The 5,384-nt window shown below is 43.2% G+C and overlaps 1 protein-coding gene across 1 annotated transcript in view; it reads right to left on the bottom strand.

Annotated features, from left to right (window-relative positions):
• Positions 1-5,141, bottom strand: part of LOC130078732 (inositol polyphosphate-5-phosphatase A-like) — a 72,793-nt gene extending 67,652 nt beyond the window's left edge. The window contains exon 1 of the mRNA XM_056244343.1: positions 5,034-5,141. The gene's annotated coding sequence lies outside the window, so the exon portion shown is untranslated. The remainder of the gene's footprint in view (positions 1-5,033) is intronic.
• Positions 5,142-5,384: the final 243 nt, after the last annotated feature.

A 5,384-nucleotide genomic window follows, 5' to 3' on the forward strand; every position in this document is an offset into this window, starting at 1 on the left:
ATTACAATAGAAAATATATTTTAAATGTTATACTATTATCACACATGAAAGGGATTATGGGTAACACTAGCCGAAGCCCGAACACAGAGTAATCAGAGAATCTGAGAACCAGAACGTCCACATTAATCCGGACACATTTGAAAACGGCGTTTCCGTTTAAAAGCGCTCTCCGTCCACACTAGCGCTTCGAAACGCCTGAAACCGCTAAATTCCCCATTCATCCGCTGATGGTCAGGGCGCTCTCACACAGCATTATGTGTTGGGTCTAAAGCGCTGAAGCGGTTCTCATGTCTCACTGCAGGACAGCAGATGCGAGTGTGTCATCTGTGCAGGGACTGAGATGTGGAGAGTGTGTGAACTTACAGATTTCTGCAACTGCACAGCCACAATACCTGCTATAAACATCAATATCTATGGGTTTAATATGCGTCACATGACTAAACTTACATCATCGCTTTCAAACACCCTCCAGTTTTCTCCGTCCACACTACAGCGAGAAAACTGTTTCAAATGTGTCCACTTTGAAGAGCTTCGTTTTCATTAATAAAAACGCCGTGTCAGAGTCCGACGGAAGACAAAGCGGAGAGAAAAGATGCGTTTCAAATGAAAGTGTGTTAGTGTGGACAAGGAGTGTGTGTTCTCTTCACTGACCGCATGTTATTGAGTCCGCTGGTGTTTCTGTGATGTTTAGTGGATTTCTGATCAACATCATCCATTAATTACAAACAAACTACACTGACTGTCTTCATGTTTAACACTTCATATACTGATTTGGCATTTCAAACTCAACAAACGTTTTTGCAAAATGTTTTGTTTGTAAAGTGTGTTTGAGCATCTTTCTCTACAATAAATGGCACTGGCTGTGATATTTTGCAATAAAACACAATAACATTCAGACATGTGTTGCTATGTGGTTACCAGGGTGTGCTGAGTGGTTGCAAGGGTGTTGCTATGTGGTTGCCAGGGTGTGCTGAGTGGTTGCAAGGGTGTTGCTATGTGGTTCCCAGGGTGTGCTGAGTGGTTGCAAGGGTGTTGCTATGTGGTTGCCAGGGTATGCTGAGTGGTTGCAAGGGTGTTGCTATGTGGTTGCCAGAGTGTGCTGAGTGGTTGCAAGTGTGTTGCTATGTGGTTGCCAGGGTATGCTGAGTGGTTGCAAGGGTGTTGCTATGTGGTTCCCAGGGTGTGCTGAGTGGTTGCAAGGGTGTTGCTATGTGGTTGCCAGGGTATGCTGAGTGGTTGCAAGGGTGTTGCTATGTGGTTGCCAGAGTGTGCTGAGTGGTTGCAAGGGTGTTGCTATGTGGTTGCCAGGGTATGCTGAGTGGTTGCAAGGGTGTTGCTATGTGGTTCCCAGGGTGTGTGCTGAGTGGTTGCAAGGGTGTTGCTATGTGGTTGCCAGGGTATGCTGAGTGGTTGCAAGGGTGTTGCTATGTGGTTGCCAGAGTGTGCTGAGTGGTTGCAAGTGTGTTGCTATGTGGTTGCCAGGGTGTGCTGAGTGGTTGCAAGGGTGTTGCTATGTGGTTGCCAGAGTGTGCTGAGTGGTTGCAAGGGTGTTGCTATGTGGTTGCCAGGGTGTGCTGAGTGGTTGCAAGTGTGTTGCTATGTGGTTGCCAGAGTGTGCTGAGTGGTTGCAAGGGTGTTGCTATGTGGTTGCCAGGGTGTGCTGAGTGGTTGCAAGGGTGTTGCTATGTGGTTGCCAGGGTGTGCTGAGTGGTTGCAAGGGTGTTGCTATGTGGTTGCCAGAGTGTGCTGAGTGGTTGCAAGGGTGTTGCTATGTGGTTGCCAGGGTATGCTGAGTGGTTGCAAGGGTGTTGCTATGTGGTTGCCAGAGTGTGCTGAGTGGTTGCAAGTGTGTTGCTATGTGGTTGCCAGGGTGTGCTGAGTGGTTGCAAGGGTGTTGCTATGTGGTTGCCAGAGTGTGCTGAGTGGTTGCAAGGGTGTTGCTATGTGGTTGCCAGGGTGTGCTGAGTGGTTGCAAGTGTGTTGCTATGTGGTTGCCAGGGTGTGCTGAGTGGTTGCAAGGGTGTTGCTATGTGGTTGCCAGGGTGTGCTGAGTGGTTGCAAGGGTGTTGCTATGTGGTTGCCAGGGTGTGCTGAGTGGTTGCAAGGGTGTTGCTATGTGGTTGCCAGGGTATGCTGAGTGGTTGCAAGGGTGTTGCTATGTGGTTGCCAGAGTGTGCTGAGTGGTTGCAAGGGTGTTGCTATGTGGTTGCCAGAGTGTGCTGAGTGGTTGCAAGGGTGTTGCTATGTGGTTGCCAGAGTGTGCTGAGTGGTTGCAAGGGTGTTGCTATGTGGTTGCCAGGGTGTGCTGAGTGGTTGCAAGGGTGTTGCTATGTGGTTGCCAGGGTGTGCTGAGTGGTTGCAAGGGTGTTGCTATGTGGTTGCCAGGGTGTGCTGAGTGGTTGCAAGGGTGTTGCTATGTGGTTGCCAGGGTATGCTGAGTGGTTGCAAGGGTGTTGCTTTTTTGCCTTTTTTCGCCTTTGTCACCATTGGCTTTTCGCTTGCTTAGTTGGGGACATTTAATGTAATATTCAGCAATATTACTGATCTCCTGCATTGACAGCATTATATGAGAACTGAACTGAGCTGGACGATGACATCACGGTTTTCTCCAGAGGGGCTATATGTATATATATATAAACTAAATTAATAACTTTTTTTTTTTTACAACAAAAATGAACCATCACTGAACTTTCTTAAGCTGGACTGTGATGATATTTTCTTCTGGAAACACACTTTGTTGCATTATTTTCCTGTTATCTCTGTAAAGCTGCTCTGAAACACTCTGTGTTGTAAAAAGTGCTGTGTAAATAAAGCTGACTTGACTCGTTGCTAGGTGGTTGCCAGGGTATGAAAATAATAACGAAAGCGCATTAGTGTGGACAAGGCCTTGAGCTGCATGTTTTAAACGAACCACACAAGATGAAACCCGTCCTGCATCATTAGATCGCGAGCAGCAATTCAACGAGCACCTCCTTCCTGTCACACACAGGACCTGAGTGAGAACAATGAGCGTGTCACACACACAGGACCTGAGTGAGAACAATGAGCGTGTCACACACAGCGCTGGTTTACGGCCCGCAGATATACGGCTCATTAGGGCCCTCAGGAGCCCAGCTGTGTTTGCGGATCGGCCCTCGTGAGCTTTGTTATGTGAGGAGGCTTTTCACACACACTCACACTCATTGTGTGCTAATGACGCCTTTTAAAACACCCTTCAGCGGGAGAAACGCAACACACACTCTTTACACACACTGAAGGGCTCTCCTCCATTCATTTTCACCAGGTTTGCTGTAGGAAAACAGTGATATTAAAGACCAAATTCAATAGTTATGCTTATGAATGATGCAGACGAGCAGATTAATCAGAACAGAAGCGCAGTTTCTTGTTTAGAGTTTTTACAATTATAAAGAAAACGATTAACCATTTCGCTCGTTGCGTTCATATTCTGGCTCATCTGTATATAATATGCATCATCAATAAGCGGAGTGTTGAATTTGGTCTTTTAGTATCACTGTTTTAGTACATTAAGGCGTGTTTCACGTTTATGTCGCGCTGGTTTTAGTGATTTCATCATAATATCAAATATCAGCACAATATCAAATATATATATATACATTTTCGTTCAAAAGTTTGGGATTGGTACAATTTTTTATGTTTTCAAAATAAGTCTCTTCTGCTCAACCAAGGATGTATTTATTTAATTAAAAATAGGGAAAAAAAACAGTAATATTGTAAATATTATTATAATGTAAATCATCTGTTTTCTATGTGAATATACAGTAAAGTGTAATTTATTCCTGTGATCAAAGCTGTATTTTCAGCATCATTACTCCAGTCTTCAGTGTCACATGATCCTTCAGAAATCACTCTAATATGAGGACCTGATGCTCAAGACACATTTATGATTATCATCAGTGTTGAAAACAGTTCTGTACAAATTTTTTAGGATTCATTGATGAAAAAAAGTTCAAAACAACAGTAATTTCTTTTTTATAAAAAGCTTTTGTAGCATTATACACTACCGTTCAAAAATTTGGGGTCCGTAAGATTTTTTTTTTGTTTGTTTTTTTGTGGGAAATAAATAAAAGAAAATGAATACTTTCCTTCATCAAGGACGCATTAAATTGATCAAAAGTGACATTAAAGACATTTATAATGTTACAAATATTCTATTTCAGATAAATACTTTCTATTCATCAAAAAAAATCCTGAAAAAAATTCTGCACAGCTGTTTTCAACACTGATAATAATCATAAATGTTTCTTGATCATCAGATCCTCATATTAGAGTGATTTCTGAAGGATCATGTGACACTGAAGACTGGAGTAATGATGCTGAAAATACAGCTTTGATCACAGGAATAAATTACACTTTACTGTATATTCACATAGAAAACAGCTGATTTACATTACAATAATATCTCACAATTTTTACTGTATTTTTGACCAAATAAATGCAGTTTTGGTGAGCAGAAGAGACCATTTCTGTGTGTGTGTGTGTGTGTGTGTATATATTGTAATAATTTCAAAAGTTATAAATCTGTAGATGTGTGTGTAACACGAGATGCACAACAGACAATACTCAAGTCTAGTCACAATGTTTCAAATCATTACCGGCATGTTCAGTTATTTCATGTCAAAATATCATAACTTCTGTCAGTCTGAGCAAATGACAAGCTGAGATGATGTTAAACCTGGAAACAGACGGTCAATTCGAGCACAATGCATTGTGGGACACATTATCATTTATTTTAGGGAACTCAAGTGGTGTGTTCAGTTGCACATTTTAGCAAATGCAGTGAGTCACAGAAGTGTTATGCAGAATACTTCAATAATGATGCGAACACTGTCACATGACTGATGTAGGACGCAACTCTCTCTCGAAGCAGAATGTTGTGCAGTGTTTCACTCTTTAACAAACGTATGATAGAATGCTATTGTGAGCAGGGCTGGAGTGTGTGAGCGAGAGCGGTTCATGCTCGTGTGTGTGTGTGTGTGTGTGTGTGTGTGTGTGTGTGTGTGTGTTTGACTGACCTCAATGACCTGCTTGGAGTCCAACCTGAAGTTAAAGTCCCCGAAGACGAAATACGGCAGCCGCTCGAACCGCTGATCCGTGATCCTGCAGAGACACACACACACACACACACACACACACACACACACACACACGAGTCAGACATGATCTGTGCAGCAGCCCCACCTAGTGGACGAGTGTGTGTGAGTGACAGATGATTGACAGCTGATCGGCAGTGATGTCACACTCTTACTGAACATGTATGTGTGTCTCTCTCTGTGTGTGTGTGTGTGTGTGTGTGTGTTCAGTTCACTCTCAGTACGATTCATGAAGTGCCGAACTCAAGAGGTCTCAGAAACGCCTCTTTCCGC

The sequence above is a fragment of the Rhinichthys klamathensis genome, unplaced genomic scaffold (assembly GCF_029890125.1).
Source record: "Rhinichthys klamathensis goyatoka isolate OS25496 unplaced genomic scaffold, OSU_Roscu_1.1 h1tg000965l_1, whole genome shotgun sequence".
Taxonomy (NCBI): domain Eukaryota; kingdom Metazoa; phylum Chordata; class Actinopteri; order Cypriniformes; family Leuciscidae; genus Rhinichthys; species Rhinichthys klamathensis.